The 22,412-nt window shown below is 40.8% G+C and overlaps 1 protein-coding gene across 2 annotated transcripts in view; it reads left to right on the top strand.

Moving 5' to 3' along the window:
* ALPK1 (alpha kinase 1) overlaps window positions 1-22,412 on the top strand; it is a 110,794-nt gene that overhangs the window by 527 nt on the left and 87,855 nt on the right. The gene's annotated exons all lie outside the window — the stretch shown is intronic.

Below are 22,412 nucleotides of genomic sequence, written 5' to 3' on the forward strand. Positions count from 1 at the left end.
GATGTCTGACTAAAGGATTGTTGGGAGTACTTATTTGAAAAATTAACCCAGGGATATTTTCTGGAGCACACAAAAAGTGATATCAGCTTTATTATAGCATCAATATTTTTAAATCAAGAAAAAGATGAAAATGACTCTTAAAATATTGGAAGGACTGCCAGGAAACAGATAAGAATGACTTAAAAAATGGGAAGAACTGGTAGGAATACCGGGGGGTGGAGGGAAGTAAGAAAGCTTTAAAGAGAGAGCATCTAGGAAAATTAAATTCTTTCATGTGACTAGTCATAAGAATCTTTCCAATAAGAAATGTTAGCATTTGAAATGAGAGCTTTAGATTACTCTGGAAAGTTATAATTTAAGACCTTTAATATTTAGGACTTGCAGGTGGATAAAGGCATAAGTAGGCATGACTGGAAAGGATAAAACTATGCCACAATATAACAACATGTCTGCTTGCAATATTGGCATCTATCTTCCTCTTGTCCTTTTATTTTCCTTTTACTTATTGCTGTTAGTGTTCTTATAAGAAGCATGGCTAGGAATACTTCAAGTTTTTCACATGGATTCACTATTGCTGATCAGCTCTACACATGAGCTATTGCACTGTCTCCACGGTCTGGTGTCTCCCTTGGTCTCTTAGTTCACACAGGCTTGCACTATGTGCAGCATTGATTTATCTCAGGATGGACCTGTATGCCTGCAAGTCCAGGTTAAGTTCCAGCAAGTTTTAAGTCTGGAAGGTGTGTATGATTTGAGGTAGGGTTGAATATGGGCTGTTTACTACTGGGGAGTCACTCTAGACCTGTGCAAATTCTAAGTCAGTTCTTTATGGCTCCAGATCCAAATAATTCTCTCTTCCTATGTCCTTCCCAACCTCACTGCTCTCTAAGGAGTTAATAATTTTTAAAAATGTGTTTAAAAAAATTAACTCCTAAATTGTGTTTAAACATTTTTAGTAAGAGTTGTATTTAAACCATGAAAGATATCACAAAAATATTATAAAACAATGCTGTGTAATAAACATACCTGCTGTGTCAAGCTGTGAAGCCATTCCCCAGCAAGTGTTCTATGATCTAGGCTTGCATTTGGGATCTGGAAACTTCCTTGAGAAAGGGTGTGTGAATTAGAAGATACTTTCAAAGTTCCAGACTGCTTTCAACTCAAAGAATGTCTCTGAACTCTTTCTCCTGCAGAGGATTTTATCCTTAATAGATATAGATATAGATACAGATACAGATATAGATATAGACATAGACATAGACATAGACATAGACATAGATATAGATATAGTGTAGATATAGTATAGATATAGATGATATAGGTATAGGTATAGGTATAGATATAGATATAGATATAGATATAGGTATAGATATAGATATATAGATATAGGTATAGGTATAGGTATAGGTATAGGTATAGATATAGATATAGATATAGATATAGATATAGATATAGATATAGATATAGATATAAATGAATACCACAATTCCTTTATCCAGTCATCAGCTGGTAGACATTTAGGTTTATTCCATATCTTAGCTATTGTGAACTGAGCTGCAATAAATATGGGAATACAAATAACTTTCTCATTTGCTGATTTTATTTCATTTGGGTAAATTCCTAGGAGAGGGATGATTTGGTCATATGGTAGCTCTATTTTCAGCTCTCTGGAACTCTCCCTACCATCTTATATAATGGCTATGTTAGTTTAAATTCCCACAGGCAGTGATTAGGGTACCTTTTCCTCCAAATCCTTGCAAACATTTATTGTTTTTCGATTTTGGAATGATAGTCATTCTATGTGGGATAAGGCGAAATCTCATTGTGTTCACTGATGGCAAGTGATCTTGAGTGTTTTTAATGCATCTAATGACCATTTATATTTCATCCTTTGAAAATTGCCTGTTCATGACCTTTGCCCATTTCTTAACTGGATTATTTGTTTTGTTGTTGTTGCACTTCCTAAGCTTTTAATATATCCTGGGCATTAATCTTCTATCAGTTATTTAATTTGCAAGTGTTTTCTCCTATTCAATTGCTTGCCTCTTTGTTAATAGCCTCGTTTGCAGAGCAGAAGCTTCTTAGCTTGATATTATCCCATTTGTTTGTTTTTGCTTCAATTGTTTGTGCTTCCAAGATGTCTTTGCTTATGTCTGTCTTAGAGTTTCCCCATTGTTTTCCTTTAATAATTGATGGTTTAAGGGTATAGATTTAGATCCTTGATCAATTTTGAGTTGATTTTTGTATAAGATATATGATATGCATCTTGTTTCAAACTTCTGCGCATGTAGGTCCATTTTCCCAGCACATTTGTTGCAGAGACTGTCCTTTCTCTAGGGAATGATTTTAACTCATTTGTCAAAGATTAGCTTGTGATAGATAGGTGAGTAAATTTCTGTGGTTTCTATTTTGTTCCGTCGACCTATGTGTTTATTTTTGTGTCAGCACCAGACTATTTCAACTATAACAGCGTTGTATTAAGTCTTTTTTTTATTTATATTTTTATTAATTATTTTGCATTATGTGGCAGTTTCATAGGCTCTGGGAATCCCCCCCCTCCTCCCTGGTGGATTCCTCCACCTTGATGCAGCATTACAGTTCAAATTCAATCAAGATTCTTTTCTTGCAAACATATACCAAGCATGGAGTCCAGCTACTTATTGTCCAGATGGGTTGAACAGTTTCTTGGGGAGACCATTTCTGGTCCGAAGTTAGAGCTGGTAGAATATCATCCCAGTCAATTAAGAGTCCCAATATAACATCAACAGCAATTTGCAATATTATGGAATTGACATGGTTTTGAGTAACCAGTACGTTAAAAAAAAAAAAAAAAAAAGCAAGTCCTAACCACAACCTATGACATTTCAATTTTAGTTTATATACAGGACCGGACCGGCTGCTATATACCTTAAAATGGCTATAGGGTACCATTCAGCTGTCTCATGTCTATTTTATTTTAGTATTTAGCCATTTGTTGTGTTGAAGTATAATTTTGTTGATCTTGGCAGATTTTGGGATAATCTAGACTGGCTTGTAACTCTAACAAGATATTTGTCAACATTTAAGGTGCAGAACATTTGTTGTATTAAGTCTTGAAATTTGGTATTAATATATTTCTGGCTTTTTAAAATTGTTTCAGAGTTCTCTAGCTTTTTGGGGGTCTTTGGTTTCCATAAGAATTTTAGGATTTTCTTCCTAATTAGTGAAGAATATTTGTGGAATTCTGATTGGAATCGCATTGAATCTTTAAGTCATTTTGGGTAGTATAAAATTTTTATACTGGTTTTTCCAATCCATAATCATAGAAAATTATTCTCTCATTTTTTGATATCTTGTATTTCTTTCATTAATGTTTTGTAATTCTCATTGTAGATATTTCTTACATCCTTGTTTAAATTTATCCCAATGTATTTAAACTTTGTAGATATTGTGAATGGGGCTGATCTTACAAGTAACTGCTCAGTCAGAGCATTGTGGGTGTGTAAGAATGTTATTTATTTTGGTATATTTATTTTATATCCTGAAACTAGGCCAAATTTTCTTATGAGTTCTAGTAGCCTGTTACTGGAATGGTCTGGTTATGCTATATAAAGGATCATGTTATCTGCGTATAAGGAAATCTTTTTCTTTCCTTTTTTATTTATTTATTTTTAAAAAATTTTTGTATAAGGAAAGCTTGACTTTCTTCCCAGTATATGTCTTTTGATTTCTTTTTCTTGTCTTACGGCTCTGGCTAAAACTTCCAGAACTATGTTGAATAACAGTGGTAAGAGTGACCATCCTTTTGAATGATGGCAGGGTAAGCTCACAGTGCCAGCCAACCTCACCCTTACCCTCTCATTGCAGTCTGTTCCCAATCCCTCTTTGAGATCAGTCTCTAGCATGCAGAGGATTCTGAATTTTTAAAGACAGGGGTGGGTGTCTGGTATTCAGTCACAATCCACAAGCTTTCAGCATTGTGTCCTAGAACCAGAACTCTCACAGTCCAGGGTGCAGGGTCTCTGGTCTTCATCCTTTCAGCTGCCCTAGTGCAGGCCAGCAATCACCAGCAGTAGCAGGACTGTTCACCATTCTCTGAGTCAGAGCAGATTTCAAGTTTTTGAGTAGGGGAAGAGTATGGTTCCCAATTCTGATAAACTGAACCTCTTTATTCCAAAGTCTTAAGGGTATTCAGTCACAGTCTCCTCTGCACAGCAAAGAGCACCAAGTGAGTCTGTGCTGTGGAGTCGCTGTGCCATCTTGGGCGCACCTTGATCTCTGGAATGCAGTCTGCCTTGTTAGAATACAGTAATAGCTTTCCAGGCAGGACTTAGAGCTGGTCGGGCCTGCTGGATTCTCTTACAGCCAGGGCTTTTCATCCATCTTGCTATTTGTCATCATGGTGCTTTTCCCTAAAGCAAAAGGCTGTCCCTGGAGTAGGCAGGATAGAACCTGCAGCCACCATTAGGGGGACTGCAATAGTGTGTCCATCTGCTCTCTCAACACCATAGTGTTTCTCTGCTTTTCTGTCATTAGCTTCCTAGCTTCCTTAGCTCCAGGGAAGGTGACTTGGTGTACAAGCAGCTATTCAGCTTGCCCTTTCAGAGGTGACCACTGGAGTTTCTCACTCAGCTGCCATCTTGTTAGCACCTCCTGTGAAGTATTCTTGAACTTCACTGACCCTGATTTACAGAGCTCAACTAACATTACAATCTGTTGAGTTTTCTAATTATAGATGTACAAACTATTTCCTAAATGTTTCATCAAACTTTCATCAGAATTAAAATGCTTTATATTGCTCGTGATTTATGATAACATTGAAGGGGAACAGGAGATGGCCCATATTTTAAAAACATGACTCATAGAAAGAGTGAGTTGCCCCCGAGTGAGGGCTATAGCTCCATTCTGCCCTTTTCACTAAAACACACAAAAATATCTCTGAACCAGAAGATGGAGACCTTCTCTTTCTGTAATTCTGACTTTCAAATGAATGAATTATTCTTAAAAAAAAAAAAGATAATCATTGCAAACATATGTTCAAAAGCAAAACTCCTAAGTACTCTTGCAGAGGGGAAGTTCAAGCAGGTTGTTGTGTAAATTTAAAACATGATGAAATCAGGAATAACGATGTCAGTGAGGAAAACACTTCAGTGAAAAAACAAAACAAACAAACCTTGGTGCAATAGTTACGTCACCTTTGGGACACCTGCACTTCATACTAGGAATTGGATGGAGCTTTGGGTTCCTGGTTTCACCCTAACCCAGACACACCTGTTACAGGTATTTGGGAACTGAACCATCAGATGTGAGATTTTCTCTCTGCTATTTGGTTCAATTCAGTTAAGTTAATATTTATTCATTTATTTATTTGAAAGTCAGATATACAGAGAGGAGGAGAGACAGAGAGGAAGAACTTCTCTCTGCTGATTCACTTCCTAAGCAGCTGCGATGACTGGAGCTGCGTCAATCAGAAGCCAGGAGCCAGGAGCCTCTTCCAGGTCTCCAATGGGGGTGCAGGGTCCCAAGGCTTCGAGACATCCTCTATTGCTTTCTGAGGCCACAAGCAGGGAGCTGGATGGGAAGCAGGGATGCCGGGATTAGAAATGGCGCCCATATAGGATCTTGGTGTGTGCAAGGCAAGGACTTTAGCCATGAGGCTACCATTCAGTTAAATTAGAAGGAAAAAAAAGTCAGGACAGAATGACTGTTGCACTTTAATTTTACATAAAATGATGTGGGCATAAATTCACAAATATTCTAAGAGGAATGTGGTCTTACTGTGACAGATTATTTTTTTTCCTTTGATATTATTACATTATTTTTTATGTTATACAATCTTTACTTTCTGAGAAAATGAATAGAATGCATTAAATAAAACTACAGTATAAAATTAGGTTGCTATGTAGTATAAAACTATGCAGCCTTTGGATGCTAAATCTTTGCCCTCTTATAATTTAGCATATGATGACATCCATGTGAAAGAAGAAAAGGGGGATTTGGTCTCAGTGCTGGGAATACAGGGGCAGCACAGTCACAGAGCAGGAAAGGAAATGTCCACCAAAACACTCCTTATCCAGAATAATTGGGATTGGAGTGTTTCAGATTTATGACTGGAGAAGGTGTGGTATTTGCTTTTATATAGTTGCTTTATATATATCAAAAGATATGTTGTGGATAGAACCAAGGCCTAAGCATGAAAACAAAATATGTTTTATATACACCTTTCAAATTAATTTTCCTACATTATTCTTCAGGTAAACTTTAGTTGAGTAATTTCTGTTTCAAGATACTAATGACTAAGCTTTGATATACATTTCTAAAACTGGCAGGCTGTTTAATAACAATAAAAAAGTTGAAGTACTTTGAGCCTTTCCTCCTCAAACTTTTCTTCTACCCAAGTGGCCAAGGAAGTGGCTGTAGGCTTCTAGGGTCCGGGCTTGCTGGAGAAATAGAGCCTTGATCAGAACTACCTGTACCACACTAATTCACTGTGAAACAGACTCCAGCCTCCTTATCCAGACAGGGTTGGGCATCTCCTGTTTCTGGATGTTCTGTGACCTCTTGGTCACATTCTTTGAATGTATTTCCATTTGATAAACTGTCCTCTTCATTGCCTTATGTTCAAGCAAATCCTCTTACCAGAAAGTCTCTCAAACATGTGGATATTAGATTTATTGACACATTTTCTTCTTTCTTCTTTTTTTCTGTTTTATTTTTCCTTCCTTTTCTTTCTTCCTGCCTTCCTTTTCTCTTTCCTTCTCCTTATCTTTCTTTGAGAGGCCAGAGAAACAGAGAAACAGAGAGCTCCCATTTGCTGGCTCACGTCCCAAATGCTTGCAATGGCTTTGACCTCACCAAAAGCCAGGTGTTCAGTCAGTCTCCTGCATGGATGGTGGGAACCCAACTATTAGTCATCAGCTTCGGCCAACCAGGGTTCACAGGAGCTGGAGTTGCTGGAGTCAGGAGTTACAGCCAGGTCTCAAAGCCTGACATCTGCTTGAGGATATAGCATTTCAATTGGTGTCTCCATCACTAGGGCAAGCATGCACCCCATAGGCACATTTTCACATCCAGCTGGACAATCTAAACCTCACTGTTTAACCTTTTTAATTCCAATATCCCTCTCCACTCCTCACTATCTATTCCAGGTCCTACAACCACATGTTGTAGCTATTAAATCTCCTTCTCTCATACCCAGATCTGAAAAAACTTGTTGTTTATAATCCTTGTTATTTCATCTGTTGAGGCTGATTGCTTAACTGAGCTTACACTTATAAAGGTTTAAAAGTTGCATTTACTGCTATAACTGCCACCACTGCTACCATCATCATTAGTAATATTTTTTCACTGCAACTTTTACTTATGCTACATCGTTACTAGTTCTCCTTGGTTCTCTGCCTAACCTATCCAGTAAACACCAGTTCTAAATCAATGAACTCAATGCCTTCCTTTCTGTTCCATCTGGGTGCCTAAGTGATTCTGGAGAGAACAGTCCAAATGTCATGCCACTGAAAAGCACTGGGTTCTTTCTTTCACCTGGAAATTTTCCACCTGTTGATAGTTTCCCATGTATCCTCCTCAGAAGTTTATCATCCTACTCAGGCCCCAGGACCACTCCCCCACCTCTCATTTCTCAGCAGAAAATGAAAGAGTTCCTACATATCTTATCTCTGCCACTCCTGCCCTCTGCTGAAATACCCAGTAGGCTTAGCAGCTCCTCCATCCCTCCCCTGGCAGTCTCAGTAAACATCATGCCCCTTTTCTTTCCTTTTTTCAGAAAAATCCCGATTCTCCATCCCCTCCTGCCCATCACTTGTTTTTAGCCAGTGAATATAAATTAGTGGGAAGATGCTAAGAAAAACAACCAACCTGATCAATCCCCACGGCTGCATCCCACCTGGGCCACTTCTCCTGTCTCTTTTATAGCCGTGTTTCTCCACAAAACTGTCTCTCCATTTTCCACCTCCGCCTTGCCCTCTAGCCCTGCAGCCTGGCATTTGCACCAGAACAGTTCTCAGACTACTTACACTGAGGGAGCAGAGGTTGGAGGGAATTCTTGAGCAGGCTGATCGTATATGAAGATCTCAGAAGCAGCGGCCTCCTTCTCCCACCTGAAATGGCACTCCCATTCTGGTCTCCAGTGCTGAATAATTATGACTGGTAATAGCAATAAGCAGCACATATTATTCATTAACGAATATTTGTTGAGCCTGTTCTACATGTTGGCCTTTCTGCTACAAGGGGAACACACATCATGTTGTTTACTACTCACCCCAATTCTATGAATCAGATGCTATTATTAGTGCTCTAAGTGGTAGCGATCATTATCTCCACCTACTTTCCGTGCTCCACTGTTAACCTGACCCCATTACGTTACTTCATGCTGCATGCTTCCGGAGTCTCTAACCCCAGCACCTGCCCATCAGTCATCTTGTGCATTTCCTGTGGCTGGGATGACATACCTGCCAGACCAGATTCCCCCCCAGCTGCTTCAGCTTTGTCCTTTCAAAGACTCGTCTCCTCCATCCCACTCTGAATGGCACTATGCTCCGATATACCAAGCCATGACAGATGCCTTCCCAGGAAACAGTTCTGATAAAGGTTAACACTCTGTGGCCTTTAATGTTAGCCGTTTGTGTTAGGAAGGAATTGGGAGGCAAGCACAATAATGAGAATGTCCAATGTTAAAACAAGGCTGGAAAACAATGGAAGATAACATGCAAGCAGCAACCTGAATTAGCCAGAGACATGAGACAAAGGAAATTTCATCAGCACATGCACGGATGGCCACAGCATTTTCACTAAATCAATTTTCGGTATATCTCGGCATCTCAGTCCATTGGTGAAAACCAAACCGATCAATTGTTACCAAAGAATGCCTAGTTAGGTTCTCAAAATATAAACTTTTCCAAAAGATTTGTTAATTTTCATTTGAAAGACAGAATTATAAAGAGGAGAGACAAAGATTCTTTTATCCACTGGTTCACTCCCCAAATAGCTGTAACAGCCAGAGCTGGGTCCACCCAAAGCCAGGGGCCACAAGCTTCTTGCTGGTCTCCCATGTGGCTGCTGGGGAGATCATGTTCCTCTGCTTTTCCAGGCCATGAATAGAGAGCTGGATTGAAAGTGGAGCAGTTGGGAATTTGAACCAACGACCACATGGGATGCTGAGGTGGCAGGTGGGGGCATAGCCTACTATGCAATGACACTGGCCCCCCAAATGTAAATATTATAACTATACAGGAAAACAATGATAGAAAAGTATTTGCGGTGCTTATTTCTTGATTAGATCAAAGGCAGTTCTGAATGTCTTTAATGTGATTTTCTATGTCTTCCACAATGCTTTGCCTTCATAGTAATACATTAAAATCTATATTCCTTTAAAAAAAAATCAGAGACAACTGTGGCACAAAGAATTTTCCAGTCTTTCCCAACTTAAGTATTGGAACTCACCATTCTCAGAAACCTGGAGCACTCAGGAGGCTGGCTGTATCTCTCACTTGCAAGTAAGAGAAAGGGAACTACAGAGGAAGAAGCAAAAGGCATTATTATAATACAACAGGCAGATTGAGAAGTCCCTCAGTGTCTTAATGGTTATTCTCCTGTTCACGGGTGTCACAATTGTCAGATGACAAGCTTTTTAAAGCTACAATTGCACAATGCTGAAGTGAAAATCTGAGTGTTTGCCCATGACCACATTCCTTCCACACGTTGTGTTTCTTCAAGCCACCCCCTCTGCTTGTACTCAGCCTGTCCTGAGCTTCAGTTTCTCACTTCACTCTGCTGGAAAGCTGGATCTAACACTGATGAGAAGGTCAATATGAACATGTTGAGACTGTGATGCTACCTGAAACCCAAGTGCAGATATCAAGCTGACATTTGAATTTGGCATCTGAAGTTCAGAGGGAAGAACGAGCTGAAAATGCTAAGGGTGACCCTAAGGGGTGATGAGTGATCAGTGGAGAACACTAACAGGGCGTAGGGCGCTGTAATGAAACACAGCCCGAGCTCAGGTCCCTGTCACATGACTGTCGCAGAACAAGCAGCAAGTGAGAATTGACCTGCTGGATTTAGAAATGTGGTATTGATCAATGACTTTTACATAGTCAATTTAAGTGGGGTAAGAGGCAAAAGTTTTATTGGAGTGCTTTTGAGAGAAAAGGAGAAAATACAAATTGGAGTAGGAATAATTCTTTCCAAGAAAGAGAACTAATTCTTTCTAGGAATTTTACTAAAAGTGACAACATCTACTGATGAAAATCAGATCAAGAAATTTTACTTGTGAGATGGAGGAAATTGTTGCAGGTTTATAAAAGAGGTAGGGATGAGCCAGGGAGAGCAACAACTTGGATGACACAAGAGATTGAGAGAGGAGAGAGCAAACCACAACCATCTCTTTGGAGAGAGATGAAATCACTGCACAAAGGCAATGCTGTGGTTGTTCATCTCAGATAGCTCATGGGAAGGCAGCGTGTGGATTGCCAGGAAGTAGAGAGCCAGGGAGCACAGTGATTGTCCATGTTCGCATCTCTACCCTAAGGCTGCACCTTGGTAACTACATCCAATCCAGTCACGTGCTAAAGACTACGCCTTCAGACACCATAAATTGTGCAAAGCCCTCCTTATTCTTCAGTAACCGTTAACTTTTTTCTTTTAAACATTGATTTATTTTTATTGGAAAGTCAGATTTACAGAGTTAAGTAGAGAGGAGAGAAAGGTCTTCCATCCAGCGATTCACTCCCCAAGCAGCCACAAAGGCCAGAGCTGAGCCAGTCTGAAGCCTGGAGCCAAGAACTTCCTCCTGGTCTTTCATGTGGTTGCAGGGTGCCTTTGTCAGTTGCATAGTATGCAAACATTTTTTTTTTTTAAACATTCTGTTGTTTAAGGTTTCTTTTGCCACACATTGGTTTTTTGCACAAGAGGGACTTAAACTACTCTACCAATTGCCTGTAAACCTTTATTGAATGATTAATATTTTCCTTACAACTTTAGTTTTCCTAAAATACTCTAATGCTTTAATAGATTACCCCCTCCAGCCAACCAAACACATCCTACTATGCTATTTGTATTATTAGTTTGTTCTTGTAAGTTCTTTCTCTATGGGTAGTAAAACTGTAATTTTTATCAGCGTTATAATAAGACATCATAGATTTTAAGTCAATGGATTGATGGATTTAAAAAAACGGAATTCACAATGATTGATATAGTTTTATTGAAATGAAATTTAGAAAAGATTGTCGGGTGAATAATATGCATCACTTTTTAATGCCTCACAAAAAACGATTTTCCCTATTACTAAGTCTTATGGTGTGGCCCTTTTTGCTCCGAAAAATGCTCCAATTGTTTTCATGAATAAGTAAAAATATGAATACTGTTGATAAGTGGTATGGCTCATGTGACACATGCCACCAGAAGAGGGCAGCAGTGAGGCATGGGGAAGAAGAACACCTCCCAGTACTTTGAACACCACCTAGCACTTTGAACACTTTGATGGCTTTTCAAATGGTAGTAGGAGGGCTAAATCAGAGAGGGTGTGGGAGTGAAGCCAACGTCTGTTGGGGCTGATGCTATACTTAACATCCAGAACTGGAGATTTCGTAGGACAGAAATCACAGTGTCAACATTGTGAGAGAATTTTTGCAAAATCTGATGGTGTACTTGTAATTTCATAAGGCCGTGTATTAGTGGAAATCATTCGCAAGACTGACAAGAAGATATTTATCTTTTGGATAAATAGGTTACTTGTATTTTTACAAGCACTTGAGACTTGTGTCCTTAACTTTTTATTATATGTACCTCCCAGACGGGGCTGACTATAAAATTCACACCAAAGCCAAGACATTCCCTAGCTGACTGTGGGTTCTCAATGATGCTCACCGGTTCTTTTCTGCGTGCTCTTGATCGTTTTTGGCATTCTCCCGAGTACCTGTTTCAATCCAAGATCTCTACTGTCCAGCCTAACCCAGCTATGGTTTTCGTGTTGAGGATTTCCATCTGTTTCACAGAAGATGCCGTTGGCTCTGGAATGAACTCAGGTCTTCTCTGTATCATTAGCCATTCTTATCTCCTTTCTTCCTCCCTCAGAGAACAATCTTGTGTTTCCTTCTCTATTTTCTTGAGTCAAAGACTTCTAACCTATTTTTGTGATTTTTTTCGTTATTCCATTTCCCTCCTTCTTCCCTCTGCCTTCCTTCCTCTGACTTCTGACACCCTCTGCTCTGTCTGCAATTATTGCTCAAAACCAATAATTCTTGTGAAATATTCACTTCCCTTGAGACTTACACCATCTTTGCCTTCCTTTTAGCAGCCACACATCTAAAAATAGCAATATTCATCATTTTCACTTCCTTGCTTCTCTAATTCTAGCTGCTTCTCAGTAGACTACTTTTCTGTTAGCTGGCTTAGGAGTGGAGGAAATCTCAGAAAATTCCATTCTTGGGCCCGGCGGCTAAAGTCCGCGCCTTGAAAGCCCCAGGATCCCACATGGGCGCCGGTTCTAATCCCAGAAGCTCCACTTCCCATCCACTTCCCATCCAGCTCCCTGCTTGTGGCCTGGGAAAGCAGTCGAGGACGGCCCAATGCATTGGGACCCTGCACCCGTGTGGGAGACCTGGAAGAGGTTCCAGGTTCCCGGCATCGGATCGGCGCGCATCGGCCGGTTGCGGTTCACTTGGGGAGTGAACCATCGGACGGAAGATCTTCCTCTCTGTCTCTCCTCCTCTGTGTATATCTGGCTGTAATAAAATGAATAAATCTTAAAAAAAAAAAAAAGAAAATTCCATTCTTCCTCAGATTCTGTGTCTGCTTTTAACGTCAGCTGTCACTTCCTTGTCGGTGACCCCAGTTTTGTTTCTTGAGTGTCAGTGTTGTCCCTAAGGATACCACTTGGCACCTCACTCCTTGCTCCCCAAATGCTGCTTCCTGTATTCCCATTGCTTGGAGTTCTATCCGTCAAGGTCTATCTCCTATCTGGTGTTTCCAACAATCTTAACTCTCCCCTTCTCTGAACAATGAGTCCTTCTTCTCCCATTCTCAGCTTAGAAATCAACAATTTCAGGTCACATTCAGTCTTTTATTTATGACACATAGTTGTGTCTGACATCTCTATCAAGCCTAAAAGCTAAATGTCCAGAGCTGTGGCTTGGTCACTTTTACACTCTACAGCACCTGGCATGTGCCAGGTATCCAGAAGCTTTTTGTGATTCTGCATTACTGGAAGAAAATTACCATAAATCTTCATTTTTAAGACTTTCTGCTTTTCTAGAGTATGAAATTAAAAACATGCAGGATACAAATTTGGAATAATGTAGAGTAGATTTTTGCCTTGCCTGTAACTTAGTTAAAATGGACCTTTAGGGAATTATGACTTTACTCTGAGAGGGACTTATTTTTGGAATGATCAGTATTAGAACATAATGAGGATATTCAAGCTGGAAACCCAGACTTGTGAACAAAGTTCATTTATACAATGATGATTATAACTGCCATTTCCCTAGATCATGTTAGCCCTAGTAACTAGAAAATGTAGGGCACAGCCACACTTTGGTTAGGGCCCTTCTCAGCTTCTAGCTGCCCTACCCCACTTTCCCTGAACCTCCAGCCTTTGTGGACTGCCACTGCATTCTTACTGCCTTCCACCTGCTGCTGTCAGGGGTGGGGACTGACGGACTCCAGGGCTCACTGATGTTTAAGGCAATGTTAAATAACTTAAGCTTTAAGGTAACTGAAAGATTTTTGGGCTTTCCAGGAATGGCTTTGATCTCTATGATCTGTAATCCTCTGTCCTCTCTTCTCAGCCTCCCAATGAATTTCACCCAGGCTTCCCTGAAACTGGGATGGAGGGAATTCTGTGGGTAGCGCCTTACTCAAACCCTGCACGTAGACACGGTGTCTTGTCTGAGAGTCCTTTCCTGTAGCAAGTAGAGAGCCAAGTCTTCCTTAGGCCCTATTTTTTAAAATCAAGTTTACACATGCTGTGATCATATCCTTTTCTTTAAAAGTCTTTGCATCAGAGATTATCATCTCCATTCCCTTCATTGGTGATCTCCTCCTTACAGCATCCATTTTCACACAAGTGATTCTCCCTGAACTCATGCAAACCTCCCCTTATCACCAGCCCCCTTTTTGGTATACTTAATCGGACCAGAGGTAAACAGCTGACATTGGGAGTAACAAGTCATATATTATGCTAAAATTTTTATCTTTTAGTTAAAGGTACTGAGACTGGGTTAGTGTTTGTTGAGGGCTTGAATCACAGGGTCATACGACATCATAGTTGATCCGGTGAAGATACTCAAGAGAAGAATAAAGTAGACATTGTTTTGTTTGTCTCTGTACTCTTACCATCTGCTGTGGTTCCTGACATATGAGAGACAGTCAAGTGTCTGCGAATGAATACAACAGATAATAACCAGAGAAGGGAATGAGAGAGGCCTCCAACACATTTCCATTTCCTAGTTATAATCTGTTATGAGAACTGTCTGTACTTCCTATCCTTCTATGACATGCCTGTGTCCACCCATTAAATCAGCTTGAAGTTAAAATTGGTTTGAGTGTTTTCTATTCTTTGAAACCAAGTTAAATCTAATTCCTAATTCAGAAGCCTCAATCATAAATCCTTAAAGCCTCGTTGTCCCCAGGGACCACAATCTTCTTGTACACTGGAAATCTGGGTGACCTCTCCAGGAATCACTCAAGTCTAGAAGCGGATGTGACTGCTTTCCTCTCTGAGGCAGAGAAACTCAAGTTCAATGGCAATAATGGAATTGACCTTTTGCAAAGGGCATCCCCGGAAGAAAATGTTACAGAAGCCCTCCCAGAGGTTCTTCTGCATCAAGGGCCTCCGCCCATCTGTGGGCAGACCCCCAGGCATTGTCAGCTAAACATAGCTCATTTGCCATTTGTAACCAAGACAAGGTCTGCTTAGGATGTGCCCACCAACTGAAATCCCGGTAACAGGGAACACAGTGACAGTCTCAGCTTGGGCTTATGCAGGGCTGATGGACCACTTCTTGCACGAGACCTCTGTGCATGTTCTGACTGTATTTGGAGATTGTGTGGCATTGAAGGGAAGACCATTCTGTTTCTCTTTTTCCTCTTCTAAAAGATTTAGCTGGGACTTAAATCAGCACCTATACTGGAAAATTGAAAAATAAGGTGTTTGGAGGCCATAAGGTGGGTTTTTCCAGGCACACGTTTGAAGTGAGACAAATCTAGGTTTCGACACCAACTTTATAGCTTACTAATTGGTTCTGTGTCTGCGGCTAAGCTGTCTAATTTTTTTTTAAAGATTTTATTCATTTTATTACAGCCAGATATACACAGAGGAGGAGAGACAGAGAGGAAGATCTTCCATCCAATGATTCACTCCCCAAGTGAGCCGCAACGGGCCGGTGTGCGCCGATCCGAAGCTGGGAACCTAGAACCTCTTCCGGGTCTCCCACGCGGGTGCAGGGTCCCAATGCATTGGGCCGTCCTCAACTGCTTTCCCAGGCCACAAGCAGGGAGCTGGATGGGAAGTGAAGCTGCCGGGATTAGAACCGGCGCCCATATGGGATCCTGGGGCTTTCAAGGCGAGGACTTGAGCCGCTAGGCCACGCCGCCAGGCCCTAAGCTGCCTAATTTCATGCAGCCTGTGTTTTCTCATTTGTGAAATGGGAATAGCAATAGGTCATAAGTTTGCTCTAAGTGCTAAATTGGAAATCAGTGAGCTCTTAGTTCAATGGTGCTGTACTAAGTGCTCAGGACATGGGTGGTTGTTTTTAGGGTTATCAGTGCTTTTGTAACATAAACATTAATAAAAGTATAGATTTTTTTAAAAAAAGATTTGCTCATTTCGTTATTTGAAAGGCAAAGTATGAGGAGTGACACAGGGATAGATCTTTCAGCTGTTGACTCACTCTCCACATAACTGAAACTGTGGGGCTGGGCCAACCTGGAGCAGCAGGCTAGAGCTCCATCTAGGTCTGCCCCATGGATGGCAAGGGCCCAAGCACTTAGGCCATCTTCTGCTGATTTACCAGTTGCACCAGTGGGGAGCTGAATGTGAAGTAGAGCATCTGGGATTTGAAAGGGCAGCCATGAGGGATGCCAGCATCACAGGCTGTGCCTTAACTGCAGTGCAACAATGGTGGCCCCAAAGGGCGATATTTTTATGTTAACCTGAAGGGTGAGTTATTTTTTAAGATTATGTCAAGAAATGTTGTACTTAAGCATCCATACAAGCTCTTTACTGCTACCTTAAAAAAAAAGTAAACTATAAATCCCAAGGCAGCAGAGAATTGTAAGAGTTTACAAATATTGAATAATGCAGTGATTTACAGTAAATAGTTCTCAATTGTGGTAACAATCAAGAATTGGTGGAATAAGGTTTGTACATAGGAAGCACATGTGAGTTTTCACATGCAATGCATAGGGCTTTCAACACGATGTATAAATAGTATGACCTGTAGATGGCGAACTTGGATAGGCGGAATACTAAGCAATGCCATCAGGGAAGAAAGTTGTGGTTTCCGTTATGTTGAAGGTGGAGACTAAATGAAGCAATAACGCTGATAGATTAATAAAAGTTGTTTGTGACATCAAGGCCAGAAGTTTCTTTGCTACCTCCCAGCGTTGCTTCTTGTGATGCATCCCTCATTCTGTCTGGTGAAGCGAGCCCACACTCACTCGCATGGCAGGCACTCTTGAGGGACTACACTGCAATTGCTGTCATATGATGTTTTGGCTGCATGTTCACACTGGCAGCTATTCACTCATATACCAGGAAGGCATGTCGAGTAAGGAACAGGCTAGCTTTTCTGGAAGTCTCTTGGGAGGTATAGAAATGTTACTGTCTTGGGATACGCAAACGCAACACTGCTTAATTATCTGGACCTATTTTGCTTTTTACTCACTCCTTTTTATCCAGATAAATAATTCTATCCTCCTTTGCTCAAGTGTTGCCACTGTGGAATATCTGTTCTTCATATTCCCCAAGGCAAACCTCTGGGGACCAATTACCGTTCTTTATTGACATCATTTCACTGGCTGATGGAGATTTCTAGAGCTCCATGCTGGATATTCAGGATCCCCAAGGGAGCTCTTTAGCTTTGTATGATCTATGTGCCTTCCATAAAAAAGTGTGTGCTTTTCCCCTTAAGCTTGTACTTTGGGCTACAAGTTTTACTATCCCAGTACACATGTGGATTTGTGTGAGAGTTTTCAGACTTTGCAAAACTGTGCTTGCTCATGCAGTTGCCAATGAGGGTTTGTTGGTTCTTTCAGTGGTAAGAGTTCAGCAACTCCCCCAACATGATAGATTGGTGACCTCTGCTGCATTGTACAGCAGCCTCATTGTCCCCAAAGAGCCACTCAGCTTGTGGGTCAGGTGAAGGGACATCTCCCTGCTTCTACCGGGCCTCAGCCCCCTCATTTGTCACAAGGCTGTAATTGTTACCTACAGATGAGTTTTCCCACAAATATTGTGTGTCTGGAGTCTAGAAATGGCACCACATTCTTCTGTTTCCTTAGCGTTGTGTCTGCCAGATAGTAGGTGCATATGGGAATGTTGTATGATTGAACGGAAAAAATAAGAAAGCAGAAAGGGATGGAAGATCAATCTAGGTTAAAAAGAAAATACAGGAAGATAGGCAATTCCTTAGACATATTGTACCTGTATCAGACAAACACTTTTCCTAAAGAAAAGATTAGTAGCTTGTGTGCAGCCCAACCCACCTCCCCTTTTTTTTAACCAAACTCTCAAGAGACTGGCCTAACTGAAATTCTAGTCCACTATTCCCAGTACAGAAAATATCTTTTAAGAGATTACGGTATCTGTGTTCCCTTATAACACATTCCTAAGCCAAATCCATGTATTTCACATCTTTATTTCAAAACAGAGAATTCCTTGCCCCTCTGTTTCACAAGGATACAGTGAATCTAAATTATGATAAGTATGGGAGTTATCCTAACATTTTTAGATGGCAAGATGTTATCTAAGATTGGATTTGGGTAAGTTGCTGACTAGGTGTAGCCACTCCTGGGTTATGGTGAGCCCAGTGAACCCTGTGGGAAATGATTTTCAACATTCTAAACTGGAAGCAATGTGGTATGGATAATTATGGGTGAGTCCAGTTTTCAGAAGCTGTTGCTAACAGAAGTCATAGCAGGGAAGTCAAATCTGCATCCACATAAACGTCCATTCAAAGGAGATAAATTGCTACCATGTCCATGCTGAAAAGGGTTCAGGACAATGAGGAGGCTGGCCATGCCACTCCCATCCCCCAGAGCTGCATAGAAGCTTCAGTGTTGATCTCTGCTATTGGACTCATAAGCATTCCATAGTGGCAGCAGCTAAGTGTACTTTGCTAAAGAAAAGGTCATGTAATTGAGCCCATGTGTAATCTCTGTCGTTGACACACCCACTTTGTTCTTGATTGCAACGAGAAGCACCAGTGAGGCTGGAAAACAAAGAAAATTCACACTTGCAGCCCGGTTTTTTTGTCTATCAGATGGTGGTTGATGTCCTCTGCAGAAAAAGTCCTTCAGTGAACATTCACATGGGGCACACATATCCAACCCCGTGAACCTGTTCTAAGAAGTGCGTACGTATGTCCGATGTCCTTCGTTAGCAGTGTTTCAGTCTTGCTCCTTCCAATTTCCTCACCATTTGCCTATTTATTTAGATTCTATCTATGAGTTTTCTCTATGAGTATCTTTCCTTATAGTCAAGTAGTGCACTTACATTTACTGCTCAAAGTTCTGCTCATGACCTCGAGCTTCACGGCCAACTGTGAAGACTGCTTCAGAGTTGAAAGAGCTGCTTATGACGACATGTATAAGCAAACATCAGTAACTAAGTCTTGAATCTTCTTCCCTGGCCACAGAGAAGTCTCCATGAGGCTTTATGTATACAGTTTGGAGAGGTGGTGCTGCAGCAAGATTAGATGCCGTGAGAAGTCGAACCCCTAGCTTAGGAAGCTTTCTTGGGCTTTTGGAAATTACCTTACCATGACATTCTATGTTTCACTTCATCTAGATGACAGAGTTGATGTGCGCATCCAAATTAAAAAAAACACAATCTGGATCAACAGTGTGGCACTGCAGGTCAAGCTGCCATTTGTGATAGCAGCATGCCATTTCATAGTGCTTGTTCAAGCCTCTGTTGCTCTGCTTCTCGCCCCAACTCCCTGCTGATGTACCTGGCAAAGCAGCACAAGATGGCTCAAATACTTGGACTCCTGTAACCCACCCAGAAGTCCTGGATGGAACTGCTTACTCTTTGTTTCAGCCTGGCCCAACACTATTTCTTGGGACCATTCGGGGAATAAACCAGATAATGGAAGATAAATTATTTTCTCTCTCTTTCTCTTTCTCCCTCCCTCTTTTCCTCACTCTGTCTTTCTGCCTTTAGAATAAATAAATTAAAATATTTCAAAAACAAGATGGATCAATCAAGTAGCAGCTCAGGTGTTCTACATAATCACATCCTTTCATTTAATCTGATATTCAGTTGCTAGTAGGACCCCATAAAAAACACAAGACATGTTTCTCAAAGAAAATAACAACTTGTCAAAGAGATAAAGCTTCTTTTCTCAACTCTTGGGTCTTTACTATGATTCTCTTACTTGGGAATTATCCAGAGTCAATATTATACCCTGCTCTGCTACAGAAATGTGTCTCATGCTAAGTGTCCCAAGTGACTGGATGCAGGGGCCAGGGTAGCTAATGCTGTAAACTGGAAAGGCTGGAGAACATGACAGTGCTTCAAAAAGTTCATGCAAACTAACTAAAACATAAGTTCATTTTACTGTAAAAAATTAAATCCACACATGTGAACGATTATGGAAAAAATCATGAAAATGCAAATCATGGAAAACCGATGAATGGATGTCATTTTTTGCGCTAAAATAATCATCTCTTCATTTCATTTCCACACCTTCTCAAGTGTCTGTGTGTGCTTTTATTTGGAGTCTTGCTCAAATGTAGAAAGTAAACAGCTTATTCGTCAAGTAGAAAGGAGCAGCATCGCTGTCATCTGTTTGCTTCTGTAATAAATAATAAAAGCTTGCTGAAGGTTTCTTTCTGTTTCGTCATGAAACTTGACACAAGATTGGCTTTCTCTTTGGTCAGAATATCTTAGGATAGCCCATGTATCTAGATTTGCAGAAACATCAGGGAATTAGCACATCTCTGACTTTTCATGGGCTTTATCTTACGTTCAGTCCCCTATGTGTCTTACCAAAACCTCCGGGGGGTGGGGGGTTGCTACCTTTTCTGCAGCAGATCCATTGGCTTTCTGTCATCAGCCATATGCTGTACTTGATGTCCTGTAAGTCTATGGAACAATCAAGTCCTTGAGCACTAAATCATGACACAGTGCTGCCAAACAATCAGTGTAGCAATCCTACCTGTTGCTGAGTGGGCTTTTTTCTAATTCTACTCACAGGAACTGGGGAAGATAAACACAGGATGAATGTTTGGACTCAGAAACACTTCTCTAAGATGGGTTTGGACCACAACTCTGCTTGCCATTCAACCTTGTTGAGCTAGGGGTTTTTTTTGTAACTTTTAGATGGTAGTGATATTGTACTTATATGTCCCTACCATGTACATAGCCCAGAGACCACTCAAATAATTCCCAATATTTGATTTTATCCACTGCTCATTTGCCTTAAAAGGTTATGACACTTCAGTTTGAGGAATGCAAGGAGAAAGCCTTGTGATGCTATTTCACAGAATTTCCTTAAGGTTACATAGATTGCTTTGTGGTTAAAGGACTCGGATCTGCGAACCAAATCAGTTCTGGAAAAGTAACTAAGAGACTATGGTCACTAGGCCGCATTTCTGTTTGCCAGTCCCAGGAGTTTCAATCCTGTAAATCAAGTAAGAGCCCGAGGAACTGTTCAAATATTTCTGCAGAAGCCAAAGGTGCCAGTGCTTAAGCCCTCCTGATTCCTGGTATGGCCCTCCCGCTGCATTGCCATGTCCATCTTGCCTCTCAGGGGCCTTAATTTATGCCTCTTCGCTAAACTCTCTGTAATGAGGAGAGTATAACTTGGAGCACATTTCAACAACAGATTGAAGCCGAAAGCCTGCGAGATAATCTGTTTTTTACATGGTGGTGGAAACCCAAGTCCTTGAGCCATCATCTGCTGCTTCACAGAGTGCATATTAGCAGGAAGTTGGGTTGGAAGCAGGACTGGGGCTCAGACCAGGCACTTTGATATGGGATTCAGGCATCACAAATCGTATCTTCATCATTGAGCCAAACACCCTCCTCACTCAGAGGTTTTGTAGTGTCACTCAGTTCCTTGCCGCATAGTCTCCTTTTGATTCCTGAAAATTCCATGAAGAAATTTCAGAGTGATTTTTTTTATAAGACCTTTACTGTTTTTATATAGTTGCTGCCAGAACCATCCCAGCATGTTCTACGGGGGACTTCATAGTAGTTATAGTAACACACTTTGATAAAGTTGGATTTTTTTTTTTTTTAAATGGAAAGGAAGAGGGAGATGACAGAGAAAAAGACACACAGAGAGAGAAATTCCATTTGCTGGTTTACTGCCCAAATGGCTTCAATAGCCAGGAATGAGCCAGCAGGAAGCAGGAACCCAGATTTTTTTCGAACTCTTCCATGTGGGTGCAGGGACCCAAACCCTTGGGCCATCTTACACTGCTTTCCCAACCACATCAGCTGGATTGGAAGTGACGCAGCTGGGTCTGGAACCAGTACATATGGGATGCCAGCATTATACATACAGGCTTAACTTGCAAAGCCACAATGTCAGCTCCTGAAATTCTTTGTAGCAGTTCAAGAAAACAGCCATACCAAAGTGCCTTGTTGCATTGACTACTCGGCTTCCAATCCAGCTTCCTGATAATGCTGATGGTTCAAGTACTTGAGTCTCTGACATCCATTTGGGAGACTAAAATTGAGTTCTAGGCTTCTAACTTCAGTCTGACCCAGCCAAGTTGTGGTCAGTATTTGGAAAGTGAACTAGCAAATTAAAGATTCTCTCTCTCTTTCTCTCTCTGTACCTTTCTAATTAAACAGTGGGAAAGGCACTTTGAATCGGAACTGTGCAGGTATTTGCTTTTGGGGATTTGTTGTTGAGATTCTAATCATTGAGATAAAGTCTTCTCTGAAGGAAAACATAAACCAAGTTGTTCTGCAAAAGGCAGGTATCAGTGCTTTTGAAGCAGGCCAATTGGATTCCTGGGCTCCTGTAATCTTTGGTGCTCTGAACAGGAAGCCAAAGATGGAGCCATCTTAGGACAGAAATGAGCAAATTTATTTGAAAGAATGAGATAAAGCAGACTAAAATCTGCATGATCTATGCAGTGGATATAATATATTCAAGACACATAATTAGAAAGCAAAAATATGATTTGATATTTTTCAAGAATAGTATAACTTGTATCTCAGTATGACATTTCCCTCTGGTAAAGGA

This window comes from Ochotona princeps, chromosome 7 (genome assembly GCF_030435755.1).
Source record: "Ochotona princeps isolate mOchPri1 chromosome 7, mOchPri1.hap1, whole genome shotgun sequence".
Taxonomy (NCBI): Eukaryota; Metazoa; Chordata; class Mammalia; order Lagomorpha; family Ochotonidae; genus Ochotona; species Ochotona princeps.